At 41.3% G+C, this 27,238-nt stretch overlaps 1 long non-coding RNA gene across 1 annotated transcript; it reads right to left on the bottom strand.

Annotated features, from left to right (window-relative positions):
- Positions 1-621: 621 nt before the first annotated feature.
- Positions 622-26,774, bottom strand: LOC117762767. The gene is made up of 4 exons (XR_004614070.1): positions 26,761-26,774; positions 19,829-19,832; positions 1,061-1,065; positions 622-789 (listed from the first exon to the last, which is right to left on the bottom strand). It is a non-coding gene; the product is annotated as an uncharacterized LOC117762767 (long non-coding RNA).
- Positions 26,775-27,238: the final 464 nt, after the last annotated feature.

Below are 27,238 nucleotides of genomic sequence, written 5' to 3' on the forward strand. Positions count from 1 at the left end.
CATCCAAGAGCATCACCAACACCAGCTCAGCAGGGGTCTGTGACTCTCCACACCTACCCACCACAGTGCCCCCTTCCCCCTCTACCAAAGTGTCACCACTTTCTATACTGGAGAGGGACGTCAACAAGCTCTTCAGGAGACAGAACCCCCGTAAAGCAGCTGGACCTAAATCTGTCTCCCCATCCTGCCTGAAGCATCAGCTGTCTCCAGTGTTGGAAGACATTTTTAAAACCTCACTGGAGAAATTAAAATCCTCCACCATCATCCCCATCCCCAAAAAACCAAGGACCACAGGACTTATTGACTACAGACCCGTCGCCCTGACTTCTCTGGTAGTCTATTAAACGCCTTGTCCTGTCCCACCTCAAGGACATCACCAACCCCCTGCTAGACCCTCTACAGTTCGCCTAGAGAGCCAACAGATCTGTAGACGATGCTGTAAACATGGCTCTCCACTTCATTCTCCAGCACCTGGACTCCCCAGGAACCTACGCTAGGATCCTGTCTGTGGACTTCAGCTCTGCATTCAACACCATAATCCCTGCAGCGCTCAAGGACAAGCGCTCACAGCTGAGCATGCCCGTCTCCATCTGCAGGTGGATCACAGACTTCACCAGTACCGGATCCCCACAAGGCTGCATTCTTTCTCCTCTGCCCTTCTCCCTGTACATGAACAGCTGCACCTCCAGTCAACAGTCCATCAAACTCCTGAAGTTCGCGGATGACACCACCCTCATTGGACTCATCTTTGGCGGGGACGAGTCTGCTTACAGGTGGGAGATTGACCACCTGGTTATCTGGTGCAGTGACAACAACTTGGAGTTCAGTGCTCTCAAAACAGTGGAGATGATTGTGGACTTCAGGAAGAGACAAATCCGGCCCACCCCCATCACCCTGTGTGACTCTCCAGTGGACACCGTGGAGTCATTCCATTTTCTGGGCAGTTTCATTACCCAGGACCTGAAGTGGGAGCTGAACATCGACATTTAAAAAAAATCGGCAACCTGCCGAAGCCGATGATGGTGAACTTCTACACTGCCATAATTGAGTCAATCCTCACCTCACCTCATCCATCACTGTATGGTACGCTTTTTACCCTGTATAAAACAGCCCTCCACAGAGTGACCTGTTTTGAGTGCCTGTTCCTTTAAATGCTAATGAGCCAGCTCCCCCCTCCCCCCTCTCCCCCCATGATTTTAAACGATATAAATTACATATTTTATATGATATAAATTATCAAATATGCATCCCATACTTTATATTCCCCTTCTGTTGTCCTGGAGTTTTAATTTTCCCAATCACATAATTAAATGTCCCCCTCTGCCCATCCACTACAAGCACACAAGCAGACAGACAGAGAGAGAAAGAGAGGGGTGGGGTGGGGGGGCTATGAAGACCATCATTTACCCCCGAACCCCGACATTCAACGGGTACAACAACAAGCGGAGAAAGCAGAATCGCGGGCTGACCTTATATATACAGTCTATGGGGCTGACCAGCGCGGAGAAATGCACGTCCCGTGTGAACAGCCAGGCGGCTGCGCGCTTGAGAACGGCGCTGCGCTGCCTCGCTGCGGCGCTTCCGCGTCCGGTGTAAACCCGGCATAACGAGTGGGGGGGCTCTGTGTGTTTGTGCCAGTGTTACACTAGTGCTGAACACTGCGGAAGTCTTCCACACTGTTGGCTGTGTGGCGCTGACACAAATTCCAGCTCAGGCATGGGAGAGCGAGCGGTCGCTCCCGAGCAACTGCTGCAGCCTCCCAGTCCCAACGATCCAGACAAATGCCACATGTGAGTGAATCGCGGGCTGACCAGCGGAGAAATGCTCGTCCCGTGTGAACAGCCAGGCGGCTGCGTGCTTGGGAACGGCGCTGCGCTGCCTCGCAGCCTCGCTGCGTCCGGTGTAAACCCAGCGTAACGAGTGTGGGGGGACGGGGGGGGGGGGCCAAGACCATGTAGGGAGACTTCCAGTGCCTTGTTACGACACAAAACCCAGGAAGCTCAATCGAGTCACTCAAGCATGACGTTTCTGACTTAGAGGAACCATAACAAAACGCGCGAGTGTTTTTTTCCCAGAGTTTTTGGGTTGGTAGACATGCCAGATACCCACATTAACCTGTAGAAGCACTAACAAAGTGGAATTTGCATGCTATGTCCCCTTTAAAGGTTTAGTGTGTAGAATGTACAGGCAGCATAATGTTCCCCATGTGTTCAGTGTGAACCTGCTCTTCAGCTTTTAGTTAGTTACTGGTTGGTACATATGCCACTACTGATATTTCTGTGAAGAGCTCGTATTGTTCAGGTTTTAACTTCTTGGCTTGTGTGATGCTGCGCTAAATCAACTTGAATCAGAATCAGATTTAGTGTCACTTCTATAATATTCACTCAGCATAAACAGGAATGATGAAGAAGAAAATGCCTTTCTCCACAGATCAGTCATACATAGTAAAAACTGACATTTTGAAAAAAGCAATAGAAAACAGGACTCAGAAGTCATTTGTATTTGGAGTTGACAAAGTGCTTTGTTAAATATATGCTTAATACAAACCATAAAACAAAATCGCAGATCCTTACTTTGGTGCTGACACAGATCAGACAGTGACATTCATGACTTCTCCAAATGAAAAATATGTGAATTTTATTCACAGTTTATCTTAAGTCATTTGTTTTTCAACTGCAGAACAAATCCCTGACAATGCACAAAGTATTATACAATGGACATGAAGGGTAACGTATTGCATAAGGAACTAAGTGAAGCAGTTTATTAGGTACACCAAGCTAAAACTAATACAATCCAACACCAACAGCCCTAAAACATGTCCTACCTTCATGAAATGTACAATATTTATATAGTATATGGCATTTTGTATGGGACTTTATTAGTTTGACTCAGTGTACCTAGGCATTGGTTATTAAATTAGGCATTGCTGTATTTCAAATAAACACATTTTCAAGGTACAACTGGAATTGAAGATCTCTCACCAAAGATGGAGCACAAAAATAAGGGAACATCAAAATTCTATGATTATATTTATATACATTTCCAAAGTTGGAGGGCCTTAAAATATGTTGGGAAAGGGACTTTGATCATGTGATCCCAGAAGATAACTGTAAAAAAAACTTCTTTGTGTCATGGTATTGTCATAGATTAAACAGAGTATTTTGGACTGATTACCGCCATCTACTGAGTTGGTGCACCGTTCCTAGAGGTACTGCAATACAAGGTCGATCCAAATGGATTCAAGATTCAAGAGTTTATTGTCAAATGCAAGACAATTACATTAAGCAGTCGCTGGCAATGAAATGGTTGGGTCACAGGCTCTCTTATAGCAATGCTCCGAATATTACAAGCAAAAAAATATTGAATAAAATAATATAAAATAGAATATCAAAAATTTAAAATAGAAAATAAAATATATATATCTAAATATATATATACACCTAAAGAAAAAAAACAATAGTGCAATTATGTGCAATAGTGCAAATATGCTAAGGTGCTGGTTTAGTGGAGTTATTGCAGATTGGAGGAGTTTAAAAGTCTTATGGTCTGGGGGATGAAACTGTCTCTGAGCCTGGTGGTGCGGGCCCGGATGCTGCGGTACCATCGGCCAGACGGCAGCAGGCAAAACAGTTTATGGTTTCCTTTGATCTATTAGTCACATCATAGTCCTTTAACCCCCTTTGTTTGAATTTCTTAAACCTCCTTTGCTTCAATTCCTTTAACCCCCTTTGCTTCAATTCCTTTAAACTCCTTTACTTCAATTCCCTTTCTATTCTTTAAAGAGGCTCTTTATCTCAGAAAAATAAGAAGTGAAGAATCAGTCTGCACTAACCAGCGAATTGGTAGAACAAAGAAGATAAGAGATTTTTCATGAGAATTTGGAAAACACATCTTGAACAGCGAAAATAACAGTTCGTAACACACATTCAAACAAACAACAGTCGCAATGGAGATCACTCGGAGAGTGAAACAAATGGATATAAAGGTAGAGACTGTCCGCCCGTACTTCGAGTCCTTTTTTACGAAGATCACTGCAGAGCAGTGGGAGCTGTTGAAGTCATGCAAACCGGATGAAGCTACAACATTTATGTTGGCAGATCTTCTGCTGAAGTTAATGACGACCGTTTCAGATGCCATTGCAAAGCGATGTCCCGATGCACCCTTGTCTGAGGAAGAAGTTCGGTCCATTCTGGGCGACACTCTCAACGACAGTCTTTCACCAGGCACAACAAAGTCTAAGAGTTTGGATAAGCTCACAGACTTGGTTGTAGAGGAGGTGACGAAGACTGTCAACTCCACCTTGTCTGCAAGCTCCACCTGTGTGAGCTCTGAGAAGCCTATACCAACCCGCCTCATTAACCCCACTAAAGTCCAGAAGATGATCTGTTATGCCTGCGAGACGTTAAAGGCAGATGCAAAAATCAAACTCTTGCTCGAGTGTCAATCGCGCAGGCGAAGTCGGGCCATTTCCTCAGAGGAACAGGATGCTTCAGATGATCCCATTCGGATGTGTAGGACCTCTTCAAGCTCCCACTCTTCAGGAGTCAGCTCCAAGTCAGGTAGTTCCTCAGAGGGAGGTTCAACAACAAGCAGTATGGACAGTGGGAAGATGCTTGTCCAGGAAACAATCAACAATAGTTTGACTGACATCACAGACTTCTTTAATGAGTTCAATGACAGCCTCTTTCTCAATTCATCGTTTTCTCCAGAGATTGATATGGCTTTAGATGAAATTATTGAGTCAATCAATAAGGAAAGCAAAAATGGAAAGGAATCTCCACAGCCAAACCTCTCAATCAGTAAAGGAATGAGGACGATCAATAGTCTTTTCATAAAGACTTTTGCCACAGCAGGGACGCTTCAAATACTGACAGGGGTCGCGAAAAAATTCAAGGAGGAGACCAAAGTCAATAGGAGGCTGACGATACAGTCATTGATGGCTAGTATTGACGCTGTGCTTCTGGAGAAGGAGAAGCCGGGAGGTGGAAATGAAAGTTCTGCATTCCAAACGCTGAAAAAGCCTCCATCTGAAAAGGTTCTTGTATTCACAAAACAGCTTTCAGAGCTCATCTATGCGCACATCGCACCTGAAAGGAATTCAGACATTAGTTCAGGTCCAGTGAAAAAGGTGGCTGTTCCTAAGGCACACAGGGGCATATATGCAGACATTCAGACCAGGGTGTTTTGTTTTCTGTCCTTGATAAGCTGGTGGCTGAACAACCAAGTTAACTGCCACACAAAAAGGGTGTCAGAGGCTTTTATGGCCATCGACTCACTGGAAACAAACAAGCAGTCAACATCATCAGAGGTCAGCAGCATTGAGGAGAAAACATCGAAGCAGTCAACATCATCAGAGGTCAGCAGCATTGAGGAGAAAACATCGAAGCAGTCATCATCATCAGAGGTCAGCAGCGGAGGGAATGAAAGACCGAAGAAGTCAACACCAGCAGTGTTCAACAGAATTGAGGAGAAAGGATCGAAGCAGACTTCATCATCAGAGGTCAGCAGCAGTGAGAATAAAAGACCGAAGAAGTCAACACCAGCAGTGGTCAGCAGCATTGAGGAGAAAAGATCGAAGCAGACAACATCATCAGAGGTCAGCAAAGAAAAGGAGAACTCAGCATCATCAGACAGCAACTCCAGGGAGAAGATTGCAAAGATGCTGGCAGCAGACAGATATAAAATGTATGTCAGTGTTCTCTTGGACCAGCTCATCACACGAAGCTATAATAAGGCAAAGGTGACCCGGACTGATGTCGACATCACAGACACAAGTCATCATCTGCTGGAGAGAATATGGGCCGAGGTCAAAGACATTGACTCAACTTTCAAACCCAACACAATCCTTGATGAGGTCATTTTCAAGGAGTTGTGTAAGAAGTGGCCTTGTCCAGAGATGCTATTGGTTTCCTTTCTTTTAAGAGATCCAGAACTTGAAATATCAATTAGCTCCTCTTTGAAAAGTCGCCTGTGCAAAAAGCCTGGCGTCTTCTCCTCTTTCAGAGCAGGCTTCTCTTCCTTCTTCCGGAGATAAAAGGTGGATGATGTTATTCCGATAGCTTCACTTTCAAATTTAAATATGTTTTCTCCATGTGCTCCTGTTATCCCCACATTTATAAGAATGAATAAAATGTATAAAATGGAATTATTTGCTCTCAGTATTTATTCCACTCAGACTTAAGTCTTGTTGTGGCTTTTCTCCAGGTGCTCCGGTTCCCTCCCATATTTCAAACAATTATTAAAAGATTCAAAATCAAATAATTTGTTCTCAGGAGTTATTCCACTGAGACTAAAGTTTTGCTGTTTTACAAGCTGAAAATTCACTGTTTCACAGGTGCAAGTTTAGTTTCTTCCTTTAATTCAAGGGGACATTGTATGCCCATTTTACCACAAGTTGATATGGTTCCTTGGGGTCTTAATGAAATGTCTGTAACATACTTTGGTCAGCGCGCGGCGCTTCTGCGTCCGGTGTAAACCCGGTGTAACGAGTGTGGGGGGGCGGGGGGGATGAGGTGGGGGGTGGGCCAAGGCCATGTAGGGAGACTTCCAGTGTATTGTGACGACACAATACACAGGAAGCTCATTCGAGTCACTCAAGCATGACGTTTCTGACTTAGAGGAACCATAACAAAATGCGCGAGTGTTTTTTTTCCAGAGTTTTTGGGTTGGTAGACATGCCAGATACCCACATTAACCTGTAGAAGCACTAACAAAGTGGAATTTTCATGATATGTCCCCTTTAATTCATCAGCCATCAGCACCTTCACCTGAACTTAGCTCCAACAAGCTGTATAAGGCAGAGTAGAGTGACCTCATTATGTCTGGTGATCAAATAGCGATAGTAAGCATCTAACTGTCAGATATTTTCAGAATAAGACACAGTTGCTGCTGACTATCACCGTAAATCGATACAGTGTTACTTGATTGTGTTTGTCTTAATTTTGAAGGAAATTTGAGATCTCAACTAATTCAATTTTGGAGTTAAATTTCTGCAGGAAGATGGAAATATTACAACTGCAACATATTTTTTATATCTCACTTATGTAAAAAGCAACAAGAGTTTATATGATTTAATATATAGGATAAGATGTAGAATATCCCTTGTACGTCTGAAGGTCTTCTGCACAAATTACCACAAAAAAACATTAGATGTTAGCAGGTGTTAGGGGCCACCAGCGGATGTTAGGGACATAACTTCAGTTGTGCACCTCAGCGTCATCAAGTGTTTTGACCTTCTGATCAATGATACAGGCCGAACTTGAGGGTACGCTGAGGAAAAAGGTAAATCTGACTGGCTGCTGGGTATTATGGCAGTACTATGAAAGCCATGTGGCTGCTCAGTAGATCAGACATCATTACCTCTTTAGCCTTGTTAAACTAAACTCTGTACCATTTTAGAACATAGGACAAGATGGAGAATATTCCTTGTACGTTCGACCGCAGCAATTAATGCCTATTGCCAGTTGATGTTAGCGGATGTTAGTGACCACCAGCGGATGTTAGGGACATATCTTCAGTTGTGTACCTTAGCGTCATCAGGTGTTTAGGCCTTTTAATCACAAGACATCCTCTTTTAAGGCAGGCCCACCACAGGTTGATCAGACCTGGGTGCATGTCCCTAGCATATTGGGGCCCAGTTGGGATCTTTCCTCCTGATCCAGAGCCATTGGCTGCAGCGTTCTGCAGTGTGTGATGTTTCTTTTATGGTCCGGCGCAGGGCTTGTCGATGGATCTCCAGATCTTTGTGCAACCTAATGGTGCAGCCAACCTCTACAGGGCAAGCTATTGCTTTCCAGCCACATTGCTCTGCCTCAAATGCAAGGTCTGCATACCACAGCCTTTTCCTCTCATTTGCTTCATCAACATTATCCACCCAGGGTACTGTCAATTCTAAAAAGTAGACGATGCACAGGGTATTAGACCAGATTATCAGGTCAGGTCTTAGGGTGGTAGTGACAATATGTGATGGGACTGTAAGTCGCTGGCCCACATCCACCAGCATCTCCCAGTCTCGGACTTGCTCCAACTGACCACTACTGGCCAGTGGAGGAGGCCCTCTCTTTCCCTGTTCCCTCTCGTGGATAAATGTTGTCCTTTAAACTGCATTCGATGTTTTGGATGGCAAGGCATTGGTAACAGTTCACTTAGTTTCTAGTGTTGCTGCAAGGCATTATCTGGTTGTGTATCAACGTATACCTACCTTAGGAGATACTTATTTTACAACCAGTGAGGATGTGCCTGACCCTAGCGTAATAATGTTAGTTAGTTGTCTCTATATGAATCCATTCATGACACAAAATGACTCGAGTGAAACTGATCTGACTTAAATGATCTGATTATTTTACAACCGTAGACCATACAACAATTGACACTCTGAAATAAAAGATATCAAACTGAACAAATTTAACTTTTAACATTCTTTAGTTTTCAACATGATTCTAAGCTGACTTCATGTTATCATTTGATGCAGTGTTAACCTTTAAAGGGGACATAGCATGCCCATTTTACCACAAGTTGATATGGTTCCTTGGGGTCTTAATGAAATGTCTGTAACACACTTTGGTCAAAATAGCACAAGGATCATTTCAAACAGCACCGTTTTTACCCTGTATAAAACAGCCCTCCACAGAGTGACCTGTTTTGAGTGCCTGTTCCTTTAAATGCTAATGAGCCAGCTCCCCCCTCTCCCCCCATGATTTTAAACAATATAAATTACATATTTTATATGATATAAATTATCAAATATGCATCCCATACTTTATATTCCCCTTCTGTTGTCCTGGAGTTTTAATTTTCCCAATCACATAATTAAATGTCCCCCTCTGCCCATCCACTACAAGCACACAAGCAGACAGACAGAGAGAGAAAGAGAGGTGGGGGGGGGGGGGGGGGGGGGGCTATGAAGACCATCATTTACCCCCGAACCCCGACATTCAACGGGTACAACAACAAGCGGAGAAAGCAGAATCGCGGGCTGACCTTATATATACAGTCTATGGGGCTGACCAGCGAGGAGAAATGCTCGTCCCGTGTGAACAGCCAGGCGGCTGCGCGCTTGAGAACGGCGCTGCGCTGCCTCGCAGCGGCGCTTCCGCGTCCGGTGTAACCCGGCATAACGAGTGGGGGGGCTCGGTGTCTTTGTGCCGGTGTTACAGTAGTGCTGAACACTGCGGAAGTCTTCCACACTGCTGGCTGTGTGGCGTTGACACAAATTCCAGCTCACGCATGGGAGAGCGAGCGGTCGCTCCCGAGCAACTGCTGCAGCCTCCCAGTCCCAACGATCCAGACAAATGCCACATGTGAGTGAATCGCGGGCTGACCAGCGGAGAAATGCTCGTCCCGTGTGAACAGCCAGGCGGGTGCGTGCTTGGGAACGGCGCTGCGCTGCCTCGCAGCCTCGCTGCCTCCGGTGTAAACCCGGCGTAATGAGTGTGGGGGGACGGGGGGGGGGGGGGGGGGGGGGGGGGGGGGGGGGGGGGGTGGGGGGTGGGCCAAGACCATGTAGGGAGACTTCCAGTGCCTTGTTACGACACAAAACCCAGGAAGCTCAATCGAGTCACTCAAGCATGACGTTTCTGACTTAGAGGAACCATAACAAAACGCGCGAGTGTTTTTTTCCCAGAGGTTTTGGGTTGGTAGACATGCCAGATACCCACATTAACGTGTAGAAGCACTAACAAAGTGGAATTTGCATGCTATGTCCCCTTTAAACTCTGATGTTGGACAACATACTGCAAATGTGAAGAGGAAAAATCGGACATTAGCTTTCGAGAACAAACAAATTCAGATTAAATCCTGTAATTCCACAGGCAGACACTGGTTATTTTGTTGATTTACATTCACAAAAAGAGCCAATGAAATACATTGTTTATTTACATGGAAACATAACATTTTATAAGTTTTAGATCTTTTTCAGAAAGGCACTTGATCAAATTCTTGTTGCAAATTATCAACAAGGAAAATTCTATTTGGTAAAAGGCACATAAAAAAAAACACACGAGGAAAAGACATGGAGGGTGTAAACAAACACGAACAGACCATTTTCAAACTTTGAATCACAGACAAAATGGCAATCACGACTCTATCCCAACACAGTGATGAAAAGTTGTATTTCTGATGATGGTTTAAGAACTTCAATGTAAAGTTAAAGGTGCGAGGAGTATTAAAGGGCCCTCGCTCCTTGGATAGATCAGCACATGTAGGTGAAACAATGGATTCTACTCTACAAAACTTCTGCTTTGTAAATGGAGAACGAGACGGTGTGTAACATTTCAAGTAGAGTGACAACGGAATGGGCAGAAAGAGACAAAGATACTAGCAATATGAGAATTCATTATTATTCTAACCCAAATGAATTGGCTTTTTGAGGACTTTAACATGCTCAAAAGGTTATGAAACTTTGCTGAAAATTTGAAAGTGGTGAAAATATACGTATTCTGGAGTAATTTGAAATGGGCGTGGCAAAATGGCTCAACAGCGCCACCTGGAACGCAGCCCCTAGGTTTCCCTTTGACCGATCTTCACAAAAAATGTAGGCCAGGTGTATCGTGACCAGTCATACAAAAAAGTCTCAAGGAGCATTATGAAAAACGCAACAGGAAGCCCGCCATTTTGCATTTAGTGGCCATTTTGGCCATATTCCACATTTTTACTTTGACGAACTTGTCCCAGGGCTTTCATCTGATCAACTTCAAATTGAGATGAGTGTCATCACAACAAGACGGAGATAAAAACTAATTCAAAGATCGATTTTTCGTCACACGGTGTGACCGTGGCGTGGCGTCAAAGTTTGATTACACGCCATCAAAACACGAGGTTCTGTATCTCGGACATACATGGTCCAATCGAGTCCAAACGAGACATGTAAGACAAGAGTCCCGGCCTGATGACATCTACACAGAAATCATGACTTAAAATCACAGCGCCACCTGCTGGCTAAAGGAAGTGACATGTTTTATACTTTGATGAACTGCTCCTGGCTGCTTTACAATAAACAGCTCAAAAGAGCTCAGTCAAGTCATTGGACCATGGTCAGAATTGTGACATTTCCTCAAACCGTGTAAACATTGAGGTGCGGCGAAGGATCATCCTTCGCCAAAGGAGACGATGTTGTCATAACTCCAGTGTGCATTGTCCTATCACTACAAACTTCTGTCTCATGATTATAGTCCAAGCCTGAACAGCTCTATGTGTCAATATTTCCTCAGTGTCATAGCGCCACCTACTGATTCGCCATGAAACAGGAAGTACTTTGTAAATCTACTCTGCAATATCCAACCGGCTCCGAAATACTGACCTATGATCAACAGCTCCATATATTAATATTAGTTCAGGATCATAGCGCCACCTACTGATCAGTGTGATAATTAAGTTGTTGTAACATTGTCCAATTTACACAAAATTGCTCACGCTACATCAGAGCCCCTACTTGAACAGATATATTAGTCTGTAGGTAATAATAGTGATGGCGCCACCTACTGGCAACAGGAAGTAAGCTTTGTTTTACAACTATCACTCAATTTACATAAAATGTTCACAGTGTGATGTGCAATTGATAGCGTGGACCGTAATGAGCAATTAGCAGGCAAGGATCGACATCGCGTGATGGACGCAGGAAGTGAAGTGTTTATCCTTGCCGCAGTGCGCAAAACGCATGCAACGCGGAGACGTGCGCTTGGTCATTGATGAAATAACGGATGACACTCTCTCTCTCTCTTGCTTCACCACTCACTCTCTTAAACACATGGAAGCACTTTCTTAAAGGAGCCACGCTACTCTTATAACACTAGACCAGGGGTCACCAACTGGCGGAGGTTTCCATCTGGACCCCGACTCTTCTTCACTCAAAAAAAAAAATTAATAAATAAAAAATAAAAACATCGGCTGCCTTGTTTGACATTTAAGAGACATTTAATCCGGCATAATGATGCCAGCCCAGGGGGGCCGTCTGGGTCCTATGTGTTGCTATCATACACTGTGTAGGTTGCTAGGTGAAGGGAAGCACGCAGATAGAGACACTCATGTAAGCGAAATCAGGAAAGTTGACGTTGAAACCCGAGTCTTCCAAGCAGAGTGGACAGAAAAGTATGCTTTTACTCTTCCTGCAGTGAGCTCAACGAGACAGGTGTGTCTCATATGCTCAGAGTCTGTTGCGGTTGTCAAAAGTGTCAATTTCAAACGCCATTACAAAACTAAACACAGACACTTTGAAGACTCTTACCCGCAGAAGTCCGAGGTAAGGAAGCGGAAAATAAATGAGCTCAAAGCCCAGTATGAGCGATGTAAGCAGGTCTTCTCTCATTCCCTCTCCGCACAACAGCGGACATACAAGTGTTCGCTGAGAATGCAACATAAAAAGCCCTTTACAGGTGGGAGCATCGTTAATGCTGTGTCCGAAAAAATTGCAAGAAAGACAAATCCTCCTTTCAGCCACAAGACACACGGAAATATTAGGACAGGATGTTCAGTCACAGCTCATTGCTGCTATTAAAAGTGCACCTTGCATAGCTTTAGCAGATGAATTGACTGATATTAGTGACAATGCCCAGCTTTTGGTATATGTCAGATTTTACCCTGCAGAATCACAATCATAATCGGGTTTTATTGCCAAGCAGATTTACACATACAAGGAATTTGCTGTGGTGTGTTTGTGCAATTATAAATATATAAAATATAAAAATAGGAAACAAAAATTTAATTTAAAAATTAAATAAAACTATAAGCAGAATAAAAAATACTATAAGCGGTATAGTCACAGTCACAAGCAGGGACATCAGTGCAGTTCAGTTAAACCCACCCTAGACCCAGAGGTTTTAGCCAACTACAGACTGATATCTAACCTCCCCTTCCTGTCTAAAATTCTAGAAAAAGTTGTAGCCAATCAGCTGTGTGAGTTTCTCCAGGAAAATAATATATATGAAGACTTTCAGTCAGGGTTTAGAGCAAATCACAGTACAGAGACAGCCTTGGCAAAAGTCACTAATGACCTTCTAATAGCTTCAGATCAGGGGTTTGTGTCTGTCCTCGTTCTGTTAGATCTTAGTGCAGCATTTGACACAATTGACCATCACATTTTATTACAGAGACTAGACCAGTTAATTAGCATTAAAGGAACCGCCCTAAACTGGTTTAAATCCTATTTTTCTGATCGCTCCCAATTCGTGCAAATTAATGATGAGTCATCTGTGCGCACCAAAGTTAACCATGGTGTTCCACAAGGCTCTGTGCTCGGCCCAATTTTATTCTCATTATATATGCTTCCACTAGGAAACATTATCATGACACACTCGGTAAATTTCCACTGCTATGCGGATGACACCCAGTTATACTTGTCAATAAAACCTGAACAAAGTAATCAAATAACTAAACTCCAAGCATGTCTTAAGGACATAAAAACCTGGATGACCCGCAATTTTCTCTTATTAAACTCAGATAAAACAGAGGTTCTAATACTTGGCCCTAAACACCTTAGAGATACATTATCTAATGATATAGCTAGACGACATTGCCCTTGCTTACAATGAAACAGGAACTTGGGAGTGATCTTCGATCCTGATTTATCCTTTAATTCACACTTAAAACAAATTTCTAGGACCGCCTTTTTTCACTTGCGTAATATCTCCAAAATCGGACATGTCCTTCCTCAAAAAGATGCAGAAAAACTAGTCCACGCCTTTGTTACATCCAGACTTGATTATTGTAATTCCTTATTATCAGGCTGCAGCAGTAAGTCGTTAAAGACTCTGCAGCTTGTCCAAAATGCTGCAGCACGTGTCCTGACAAGAACCAAGAAAAGAGAGCACATTTCTCCAGTATTAGCTTCGCTACACTGACTTCTGGTTAAATCTAGAATAGAATTTAAAATTCTCCTCCTCACCTTCAAGGCCCTTAACAATATGGCACCATTATATCTTAAAGAGCTGTTAGTACCTTATCAACCCACTAGAGCACTGCGCTCCCAGAATTCAGGCTTACTTGTCGTCCCTAAAGTCTCTAAAAGTAGAGTAGGAGCCAGAGCTTTCAGCTATCAAGCTCCTCTCCTGTGGAATCATCTCCCACTTTCAGTTCGGGAGGCAGACACCATCTGTACGTTTAAGAGTAGGCTTAAAACCTTCCTTTACGATAAAGGTTATAGTTAGAGCTGGTCCAGGCTTGTCTTGGACCTGCTCTTAGTTATGCTGCTATAGGTCTAGAAGGTCGGGGGACACATGACACACGGAGCTTCTCTTTCCAGCTTCTCCTTCCTCTTCTCAATCGTTATCACATCAAAGTAATTCATATCCCATCAATACATGTTACTGACTTGACTTCTTCCCCGGAGTCCCTTTGCCTTATCGTCCGCAGATCCAGGGCCGCGGCTGTGGCCACATCATGGATTAGGATCTGTGGATCACGTATCAGAGATCGTAATGGTGGATCCAGTATGGCAGATTCTGTATCGTGCTGGCTGATCGTGATAATAAAGGCAGATCCTTTATCGTGTTGGCATCTGATAATGGTGGTGGACCACGATCGAGGTGGCAGCTGATGATGGATCCTAATGGCGGCAGTGGACAATGACTGTGGACTATAGTGGCATCCGATCTTGATGGTGGATCATGATCTTGCTGGCTGCTGACCATGGACTATGATTGCAGCAGGACTGCTCGATACATAGTATTTCTCCTCAGACACTTGACCATTAATGACATTAATCCACCAATTCACTGACCTTCAGTTATACTTCAAAATGTTTACCCTTATCAATGCTGCTAAAACCTTTATCTTGATGTTCTCCTTTACACTTGACATCTATTGCACTTCTGTCCGTCCTGGGAGAGGGATCCCTCACATGTGGCTCTCTCTGAGGTTTCTACCTTCTTTTTACCCTGTTAAAAGGGTTTTTAAGTAGTTTTTCCTTACTCTTGTTGAGGGTTAAGGGCAGAGGATGTCACACCCTGTTAAAGCCCTATGAGACAAATTGTGATTTGTGAATATGGGCTATACAAATAAAATTTGATTGATTGATTGAGTTAAAGAGAGGTAGAGGGAAACATTTCTGTGAGGACATCTTAGGTATCACAGCACTTAAAGCACACACCAGAGGAGGATACATCTTTATGGATAAAATAAATGTAGGCCTATGCAAATTCCAAGACAAAATGTTTATTGCACTTTGTTTCATGTTTGTCCACCAAAGTCATTGTATTTTTGCCAGTTTGTGTTACAAAGTTGATCTTGTAACGATACAAAATCATTCTGCTATAAAAATGTTAATTAAACTGAGTTTTTCTGGTAAAAAGCATGAGCCCGTATTTGTACGTAATTATTCGGACCCCAGAAGGGGAGGAGGGTTGATTTCTGGACCTCCAGCAATTTTAGTTGAAGACCCCTGCTCTAGAGTTTATGAGACACACGTTTAAACCTGCTACACAACACGAGACGTGACGCGCACAGTCAGGACATCAGGGTTAAAGTGAGCGGAACGATCCGGAGACATGATCTAACATCATCGATAAATAACTATATAGGGACAGAGACGAACACACACACACACACACACACCTGCAGACCGAAGAGTTCCTCCCGCAGATTATGACTTAGCGCAGTGTTTTAACTTCATTGTTGCAGAAGAAGCGACGCCCCGTTTAACCAGAAACATAAATATGAATTCAGCAGGTTTTTATAGAGATGATGTGGATGAAAGGGCATAAATTTCATAGTTTTTTAATACATTTGTTCAATGCAGTAGTAAATTAAATAATTGTTGTCTATCTACTATTTTTATTTAAATAAATGGAGTTTTAATATACTATGCATTTAGTCAAAAGGGTGTGTTTACATTTTCCAGGACAGTCTGGCCTTCATCATTTGTGCGTACGCATGCTCTGAGGAAGTTCTGCATTTGTTCCCAGAGTACGAACAAAGTTAGGTACAAACATATTGATGAATCCCAGATTCGTGCGTCAAACGTACGCACAGTTTAAGCACAGATTTGTTACTGTTAGTGAATGAGGCCCATTGAGCCGGTCGCTTACTATTGAACCGCTTCCTCCTATTGAGCGAATTAAGGCCCAAACCCGCTCATTGCTGCTGGCGGCTATATATGATTTAGTTATTTTTCTCATTCTCATGTATTTATATGCTATTTACAAGGTATTATTTATATGGTTATACTCTGCCGCAAATTGTCCTGAAACTTAAGATGTTAATGATGCTTAACAATACCTGTTCTTGTAGCGTACTGAGAGGTGTAGGACTCAAATGCTCGACTCGGAGACAGAGATGATCAAGAATAACTTTTACTGTATGGTTACGGTACACGGAGTGGCAGTCCAGTAACAAACACAATATTCCAATACGTGTCGGGCAGCAGCAGAAGTCGAAGGAGATCCAGTCCAGGTTCGATACACAGGTGAGGCAGTCCAATAACAAACACACAATTTCGAAGAGGGTCAGGCGGTAGCAGGGTTCGGTGAAGATCCAGTCCAGGTTCGGTACACGGGTAGACAAAAGTTGACCAGGCAGAGGTACCGACAGGGAGGAAGCAAAAGCGGAGTCGATTACACAGACCGGGGTCGGAATCACTAGAGACTTAATTAACATGGAAATCGCTGGGACGCTTGAAACACGGGGAAACAAAGACGAACTGGCAACACGACACAGGAACACACAGACTAAATACACTAGGTGATGAGGAACAGGTGCAAACAATCGGGGAGGAGCAGACAATCAACAAGGTGGAGCACACACACAAGGCAGGGAGTGAGGAGTCTGAAACGAGAGGAGAGATGAGTAACCAATCACAACACAGAACAGAAGAATAAACGATAAACATCAGGCCAACTTAACTAGTACGCAGGGCTGGATGTAACAGTTCTTGGTTTCTCTGGCCTACTGTGTCCAGAGCTCCTCCCACTTCCCTTATTGTACTGTATTTTCATTTTATTATCTATCTGTTGGACTTCTTGCTGCCCTTGGGGGCAAATAAAGTTGAACGTTGAAGTTGAAGCTAAGTCTGAAAATATCAGTCCATTCTCATTACACAGTCACTCGGCGTGTAGAAAAAACTGAAGGAGAGTTCTCTGGTGAATTGTCAAAAGAGGCAGTTGACTTCATGTAGTTTGACAGGGATCAACAACATATGTGAAACTAGTGAAGAATGTTTTGCGATGGAATCGATGAGGAGAACAACAAGGGGATCTGACCTCTATGACAAAAAGACAGGATGTTTGGAGGGACTGAGCCTGCCATGGACTAAATTGCTGAATGATACAACCGATGGATCTCTGACCCTGTAAGCATTAAAAGATTCCCTACTACTACCTAGTATTGCCTTTGCTCTCTCTTTTGTTCCACAGTATATTTATTGTCATCAGTGAATCACCCTCACAAGTGGATGTCATAGCATGTTTAGGAGGCATGATCTGTCTGATCAGGATGTGTAAGAAAGGATATGTTGATGTCTTGTTAGGACTGTTACTCTCCATCGCAGTGACTATCATGTCTTCATTTACCAGGTTTAAATTCCCAATCACACATCTGAACTTTTGATGAACTTCAATTTTCCACATCTTAGCAAAACTGTGACACTAAGAATTAAATTGTAAACACACAATTGTTCTTTGAAGTATTCAAATTAATAATCATTCGATGTGCAGTATATTTCATTGTGAAGATGCAAATGTATAATGTCATATTGTAGTCAACTGTTATCAGTTAGTTTTCATTTTGTTCTTACTGTAAAGCACTGCTGCTGCTGCTATTTTTGTTCTACTGTGCTTTTTGGCTAAGAGGGTTTAGTCCTACCCATTCAGATGACATCAATCAGATATTAATGTCATGACTTCTTAATGTACCTATGACCATTATGCATTATGGATGAACCATTGATTCCTAATGGCCAGTTAATGTACTGCATGTAACCAGGCTGTGGTTTCATGATAGATGGATGACCCAGCCACTCCCCCCATTTCTCTCTCTCACTTGCCTGGCATGCTCTCTGTCTCTGTCTTCCTCAAACAGACACAATGTTGTAACATGTCACTTTTGGGACAATACATAGACTTTCAATTATTTCCTGGACACTTACTCTTACCCGGAAACATAATCCTAACCTCTCTAACCTTGACCAGTGACCCAAACTTTGGCTTTTTCTCAGCTAGGTACAATTTTAACATTTAACCTATCTTTAGTCTGAAATTTCTCTCCAAAGATAACTTAAAAATGTATGTACACGGCCATATAGTGTTTCTAGTAGAGTGTTTATTCAGAGGTTAATATCTTGTTGAATTGTTGTTTACGCCTTTCACAAAACAGTGGACAAACTCAAGAGCAACTTCAGCAACTGCTCTGTTCAAAGGAAAGATAAAGGAAATTCTTATTCTTGTTGTTCTGGGTTTGTACCCTCATGGTTCAATGCACTTATTGTAAGTCGTTTTGGATAAAAGCGTCAGCTAAATGAAATGTGTGTGTTAGGGTTGAGCCAATTAAACGAGTATCCTGTATGGATAATTACCTTTTACGAGCATGAGTACCATCCAAGTAAAATGTGTCAATATATGTACTCGTGATGAATGAAAAAGTTCCCTGCTGCTGCGCCAGCAGCACCACACAACACAATTTTGTCGTTGTCACAGCCACTCTCACGTGTAACATCGTTATATGTGATCATATATTTTCAGCATCTACTGGCCAAGTCAGTGTGCACCCAGCCCGGCCAGACGCACACGGAGCGAGTGGTCCTCTCTCTCACTCAATGACATACACACCCACACCACATAATTACCATTGTGTTTTACTTTGTGTAGAAATAAAAAATACAGCATCCCCCCCCCAAAAAAACTACGACAGGTGATCATCAAATCACCACACTGTTTAGATTAAATTTTTTTTAAATTGAGTATGTTTATGAAAACCTGCATTTTTCTTAATACTGCATGTGTTGTGTTCATTGATTGAATGAGGTTTGTTCACTGAAGTTTATAAAAAACATCTTACTCTTGTGATAAAAACATTGATCAGAAGCTCAATTCTAAGGCTTTTCTGTAAATAGTTTCCTAATAAACAATAAATATAGCAACTTCTGATCAACCCATATCCATGTCAGGCTTCTAATACCAACTTTCAGTTTAAGTCCCGCCCCTTCTGAGTACGGATACAGACACGGATAATTTAGTTAGTTCGACAGATAAAGATACCGAAACAGATAATGGTGTACTCGCTCATTCCTAGTGTGTGTGTGTGTGTGTGTGTGTGTGTGTGTGTGTGTGTGTGTGTGTGTGTGTGCTCGGAGAGAAAATCTGACAGAGAGAAAAGACTTGAGAGTGTGATATTGATTGTGAACAAGCATGCAAGCTGTCAGAAATAGCTCTCTGTAAGCTATGCTGTTTAGGGGTTACCATGAACAAGAGAAGATCCAGGAAGCTGTGGAAACAGGACAGATATGTTCTATACTTCTGAATACACAAAAAACATAATAAGCAAAATGAGAGACTGGAAGAAAATTTAGCACGCTCTAACCAGGGAGGTTTTACGATATGGATGCTGTCAGTTATGTTGCGTCCTCAGTGTAACTGACAACTCATCAAGATGATTAACGAGTGCTGGGGTATAAACATGACAGTCTTTACCATGACAGGATGATGGAGCTGACTACACATTGCCTGTCATCAGCAGAAAAGTTTAATAACCTTAAAGAAGCAATAAAGAATACAGTGTTCCGTTATTTGTAATTTATAAGTCCTAAGTATATCAACGTACTTAGGACTGCCAAATATTTAAAAAGTCACAAACCTGTCCTCAAACTCTCAAAGCCCCAGATGCAGAAGCATTGTCAGTTAGCAATGACTGCACTCAGGGAAAGTACAGCAATTTCTTTATCTGTAGATGCACAGAGAAAGAAATTGTTGTACTTTCCCTATTAAAAGGTAATGTAATGCGCTGTGATTGTGATGAAGCCCTCTGTTGCATGGGAGGTCCACCCATCTGTAGTTAAAGCAATGGATTTTGAACTGCTCAAGTCCTCATGTGGTTTGAGTTCTAAGACTGTACTGACCTATTGGCTTTCATTAAGTGGTCAACAAAATGGCCCCTTCTGGTTGTTAATTTCTTTTATTTATTTATTTATATTCTGCTTTGAAAAGTAGATGATCTCGGGTGAAAGTTGAACATTCGCTGCAGACTTTTGCATAGTAACATAATTACCATTTGAGACTAGGTCCATGTATTGTTTTCACCCTGTTAGCATGTGTGCATATTTGTGTCATTGAAAAATGTGGTCCTGGAAACAACTCCTGTAGCAGAAACTACAGAGGTTGTTTATTGTGTCCTATACAGAGGTTGTTTAATGTATCCTATACATTCTCATAATTCTGAACCATTAAAAAAAATGGTTTGCTGCTGTGTGTTTTGCTGTGTGTTTTGCATCCCTTATGGTGATGTGTGATTATGAATTTAAATAATAAAGATTGTCATTTTATAATTCACTCTCTTTCCTGGAATGTTCATTCTGAGGTCTGACATCCTTTTCCCAAATCATATTTAGTTTCTGGTAGACTATTTGGCCACCTAACCCCCCTTTTTAATGGATTACAATAATTAAAATAATTACATTAATACATTTGTTGTTTGTATATATACAAACTGTCAAGAACCCTGTTTTTCAGTGCAGTAGACTAGCTCACTATCATTATCTAAACCACATGCATGCACGCGCATTAGCGCACACACACACACACAGGAATAGAAACCGCAAAAAACCACAAGCACATATTGGTTTTATAGAGCTCCATTTCCTTTTAAAGGAGCAGTAAAATGAATTTCCTGCCTGTCCTGGTCCTTCCATCTGGCCTCAGGGCCCTTTGTGTCTCTGCTCCATGGATTGTGGGCTGCTAAAAAGCTAAACACATCAAGGGTGTGGCCCAAACCACATGCATCTTAAACCACTAGCAGCACCCCAGGAGCATTACTAACTTTAATGTAGGACTGGTTTAATGTATTGTAGGTCATGGTCGTAAACACAGTCATTGAAAATGCAAACACCATTTATTTGTTTTCTTCCACAGAGAAAATTGTTTTTTAAAGTCTACAACTACCTGTGTCTGTTTGTTTATAGTCCGTCAACCTATGCCCTAATATATTGTAATTGACTGCTACTGTATTTTGGGTTCATAAACATGCTCAAATTGCTGCAGCATTTAATTGGTATTGTCAGTTTCCCTTACTGAGTTTTTTGACCTGTGTATTAAGACACTGTTATTCTGTTGTTACTGATGCTTGACCAAACATTATGGGCTGGGGAGCAGTTGGCTCCGGTGAGTCTCAAGTTCATGTTTATTATGGAAAGAAAACAGTTTCAGCAATGTATTTTATCTACAATTAAAACAAAATTTTCAAATAAATATATAATATAATGTTTGAGTATATTAAATTACAGTTTTGTACATTCAGCCTTGGTATTCAGATCTGTTAATCCTTGTCTAATGCTCTAATTTTATCACCCTCAAGGACTTTAAAAGGCTTTTTACCTGATAGAATTCAGTGACCTCTTATCCCAAATTACTGCGGTGTATGAGACTTTAATATTTATAGTTAAAACAAAATTGACACTTTTGCTTACCAATTTACAGACATATGTTACTATGTTTTGACTTCATACAGCACATTTCTGTGCCTAGTCATAATAAGGGTCACACCCTTGACGTTGTTATATCTAAAGGCCTTAAACAACAACATGCCAATCTGTGTATCATTCGTTCTTTTCATATTCAATTATTAAACCAAAAACGGAAAATTAAAAAACAAGTCATCATTTCGTTATTCATTTTTTAATCTGATACCAGGAACAGGCTACAAGCCCGTTTTCATCAATATGAGCTTTCATATTCACCAAATTACATTACACATCTAGGCTCCAGATACACAGTATTATAGTTAAAGTTATTGAATAATTTTCACAATAAAACTTTCCCAAAAATATGAAAAATCACATTTTTCAAAACTAAGTATTGTAGTATAACCAGCCGGAGACACTAGATGTGTGACTTGGTTTTGGTGAGAATACACAGTATTATTTTTGTAACATCTCTTTTCGGTGCTGCACCTTGTAGACAGTCCATGCGCAATCGTCTCAAAGCCGACTGTACATAGAGACCAATGTTATGTGTCCATCTCAGAGGACAGCTCATATTGATGAAAACAGGCTTGTAGCCTGTTGTCCACCTTACTACGGTGGGAAAGAGGCGGCGTTTGTGTTTTAACAACGTTTCACCTATGACTTATTGATCCGAGTAATTTGACTTCCGGGTCACAGAAATCATGTAAATTAAATATCAAAATCAAATCACCCACCCCTCTGTTGAAATCTTGCCTGGATAACCAAACAAGTACATTGGTTTATAATCAAGCAGGATCTGCTCATATGTTTTTAAGGCCCTGCTAAAAATAGTAACATTTTGGAATTGAGACAGCATTACTGATCTTGGGTCACTTACTTAAAATCTGCATTATTCTAAGGTTTTCTTTCATAAGATTGATAAGCATCTAAATACTCTTTAACCTATACCTGAAACAAACTGAAGCCAGACTCAACAAAAACAACTCAACACACAATATGCCAATCCTCTACCATTTATCGAGCTGCTACTGATGGGCCACATGGCTTTCATAGTACTGCCATACAAGCCAGTAGCCAGTCAGATTTATCTTTAGCCGCAGCGTTATTTTCATTAATTTTTTTACCATGTAATTTGAGAAAGCACTTTGTAACGTTGTTTAGTGCTATATAAATAAAGTTATTATGAGAGAGAGAGAGGAGTCAGGAGGCGCTGAATAAAACTTGCGCAGCTGAAGTGAAGAAAGATTTTACCAATTTAAGAAAACTATGATATTTTCGCAATGGCCACAAACAAATCACCTCTGAAAGTGGTCTGGCATGATTTGATTGCTGTCGGATCTGAGTGCGTTTACACCTGTACTTCGAGCTGTCCACTTGACATCGGATCTCAAATACCACATGTTAATACCAGGTGTGTACATGGTCAGAGCAATGTGATCTCAATGGTGTCTGACCTCCAGGAAGTCGCATCTCTGTCACACCTAAAACAAAGGAAGTTTGAAGTAATTCAATCTTAAGTACGTAATTTTTTTCTTACTGCATGTGAAATTGCTGCCATGAATGAAGACTTAATTCATAAAAAAGACATAACTACAAACAGTTTTTACAGTGTCTGGTAGGCTTCCTAATGTTCTGGGGCCTGATTTACAACTGTACCATACGCACAGAACGGGGCCTGAAAGATTAGTACACCGCTTCTCACGGAAATATTGAGATTTATAAAAACAAACTTGATGGGAGAATGTGCGCACTTGTACGGTTAGTCTGACCCATAGGTACAAACATTTTGGAGACAGGAAAATGATGATGCAGACGTGAGGTGGTGAACTGAAGCAGATTATTGATCTGATTCATCATTAACATTACAAACATCAGCGTCATTTATGGTCGCGGGACTGATCCATACGAACCTTCAATTGAAAAAGATATTAAACAATTTGCAGCAAATGACGTTCAGATACCATTAAACAGCAGAGTTGCCACTAATAGTTTAATATCGTCTAACACTGTGCGTGTATCATCAACTAAAAGTGTGTGTAAAATCGCTGCAGTGAACACGACTGCTATCAGGCGCACAGAGCGCACTGGGGATCACTTACAAAAAATAAAGAAACTATTCACTTTCCAAACGAAGCAAAAAAATAATCGCTTCACATTGTCAGAATGTGAGGGAACTTGTTGTATCCTCTGTACGTGTTTTAATCATCCAAAACTGCAGGATTATTAAATTCAAAGACAACTGTAAAATTAGAAAATGTAACAGAATCACCTTTTTAAAATGATTAAAAGAGTGTTAATCATACCACACATATAAATAACCAGAGGGGTAACTACTTGGTTTGTACTGGGATGGTTCGTTTCTGTCGGTCGATCTGTGTAATACTGGACTCAGATCAGCACAAAGATCCAAGATCACAGATCCTTAGAATCTATATCAGCTGATCAGTCATCATCATGGGACAAAAAATCATTCTCATCGCTGAACAGTCGTTTCCCCCTAATCCTTCCATTCGCGTGCATCCATCACACAGCATTACACATGTGTGTCACTCAAGTATTCTTAACGATTACTTCACACATCAGTGGGATCTAAACCTCCGCTCTGGGATATTATTTGGAAATAGAAGTTTGATAGTGAATAGTTTCGCTCTGTGTCCCTGATGGCACAGTCACGTTCAGTGCAGCGGTTTTACACACACTCGTCCTTGATGATACACGCACAGTGTTAGAAGATATTATTAAAAACTATTAATGACTCTTTTTCAATTGAAGGTTCATATGGAACAGTTATTGCCTGCAAGCACAACTAACGCAGTGGCTGCCTGTATCCATTTCAAGACACTAGTATTTGCGTACCGTGCTGTGAACTCATCGGGCTCAGTCTACATCCGGGACATGGTTAAACGTTACACCCCAGCCCGTCCACTCTGCATCTGCCAATCGGCTTGCTGCTCCCTCACTGCGAGCTAGCCACTCAACAAAATCACGACTGTTTGCTGTCCTGGCTCCTAAATGGTGGAACGAGCTCCCCAATGACATCAGGATAGCAGAAAGTGTACACATCTCTTCCGACTTCACCTTGGTTAAGAAGATGATGTCTAATAATCAATTTTTAAAAACAAATTTAAGTTTAGCTGCACTTATATGGCACTTACATGCAGCACTTGTAGTTTGGCTTTAATTGAAGCAAATTGTACTTACTTGATTTCTTGTTGTTCTGGGTTTGTACCCTCATGGTTCAATGCACTCATTGTAAGTCGCTTTGGATAAAAGCGTCAGCTAAATGAAATGTAATAAAAATGTAATGTTGGTTTTAATGTTAATGATGAGGTGGATCAATAATCTGCTTTAGTTCATCTCCTCACATCTCCAACGTCATTTTCCTATCTCCAAAATGTTCGTATGCATGGGTCAGAGTTAGCATGGAAGTGCGCACAAGTTTGTTTTTCATAAATCCCAACGTTTGCGCGAGAAGTGGCGTACGCAAGTTCCAGGCCCCGTTTTGTGTGTACGCAACGGTTATAAATGAGGCTCCTGCTCTTTAACACTGATGTGGCCGGGGTTACACCTTCTCTTGTTCACAAACATGGCTATTCCTCCACCCTTCATCTTACCATTCTCCAGTTGATTAAGATATTGGTATACATGATGCTTTTGCTTTGAGTATCCTAGAATGCTCTTCGGTCGCCTCTACATTCACATTCTTAGGTCGGAGATTAATCAACAAAAGAGATTTTTGCATTTAGCTGTTCTTATTTATGTAGCCTGGTTACGAGAGAGAAGGAAGGATTTTTTGTTATGTCATGACACTAAGGCCAGCAATAAATTCGCAACACTAAAGTTACAGATTAAGTCACCTTGAAGGGATAGTTCACTGTGTTTGCACCAAATTATAACATACATTGTTTCAAGGAACTTTACATAGTAAGGTCGAGACCTTGCAAAATTATAGAGAAACCCACCAGTTCCCACAACCAGCAAGCACTTTACAGCTGTGGAGAGAAAAAACATCCTTTTAAAATGAAGAAACTCTAACAGAACCAGACTCAATGTGCCTTGACTGGTTGGGGTGAGCAGAGAAAAATGGGGAAGAGAGTAGAGACGGTGGAACAGACAGGAGAGAAGGAAACAGAAAGACAGTTGTGTAACTGTCATATTTAAGCTCAATCAGACTGGTTGTTATGATGAAAATAACAAGAGTGATACTTATAGATGTGATGGGGTTATTAATGATAGCAGCACCAGTTAATAATAAAAATAATAATAATAACAATAATAATAATAAAAGTTGAGTAGGGTCACATCTGGTAGTAGCAGGCCACCCAATAAAATAGCTGACATACATGTATGTATGTCAGCTATTTTATCCCCATATTCCAGTTTTTGCGCAACTTAGCAATTTACTTACAATAAATTTAGGGGAAAGAGTCAGAGAAGAACTGTGAATCAGATATTATATTTATTATTACGGTTCTTTATTTATTTACTTAGTTTAGCTCTCCTTAAATTGCAGCCAACGTGGCTCACAACCTGAAAGTTTTACTGTCAATCCATCAAATTTTATTTGTAAAGCCCATTTTCACAAATCATAGTTTGTCTCATGGCTTAACAAGGTGTGACATGCCCCAATCCTCATCAAGAGTTAAGAAAAACAACAACAAGCCTCAAAGAGCCACATGTGAGGGATCTCTCTCTGAAGATGGTCAGATGTGCAATAGATGGCGTGTGTAGCAGAGCACATTATTAAAATAACAATATTTCCAACATTGATGAGAGCTTTGAAAGCGAAATGTCGCTCTTTCCATCTCTGGATTTCTATATTTAATTTTCATTGTTCAAGCTGGAAAATGAAAAAGATCCACTCAGCTGCAGTGTGATGTTCTGAAATCTAATTTACATTGCGTGAGCCACACCATACACACACACACACAAATACACACACACACACACAAGCTGATGGGGCAGAGGAATACACACAGCAGAGTGGGAGGACTGAAGTGCTAGAGTGGACATCAGTGATTTTAGATGTGTTTTTGTTTTGCCAATGAAACTGCCTCTTGCAAACAACACCCCTCCAACATCATGTTGCTTTCATCCAATCACTATCTCTTTGTGCTTTTTCAACATGTGACTGATTTTAAACGAGATCGCCATTTAGATGATACTGAAAATAAGAAATATCTGACAATAATAATAATAATAATAATAATAATAATAATAATAATAATAATAGTAGTAATAATAACAATAATAATAATTCAACTGAAAATAATTTTTTAAACACTCAAAACAATTACATTTTGGCTTGGATGCTCCTGTACCTTAATTTTTTTAAACTAAAATACCTGAACTTGTTCTTCAAGGAGAAGAACTCTCCCACATCTCAGCATATAAAAGAAATGTACCTGTATCAGAGTTTCAACTTTCTCTAAGTCCAGAGTATGTTTGTTTTGACCAGATCAATCAACCAGTGGAACATCATGTTCTATTACTAAAATTTGCAAAATCTCTGACAAGACATTTTATGGGAGATGGATTTTGCGTTTATGTATGACAAAGGGGCAAATGAAAAGAGGTCCTTCAGGGAACACATATAGCTTACATCATTTTGATATGACAAAACAAAAGCAGCAGACTTGGGCC

This window comes from Hippoglossus hippoglossus, chromosome 6, assembly GCF_009819705.1.
Source record: "Hippoglossus hippoglossus isolate fHipHip1 chromosome 6, fHipHip1.pri, whole genome shotgun sequence".
Classification (NCBI taxonomy): Eukaryota; Metazoa; Chordata; class Actinopteri; order Pleuronectiformes; family Pleuronectidae; genus Hippoglossus; species Hippoglossus hippoglossus.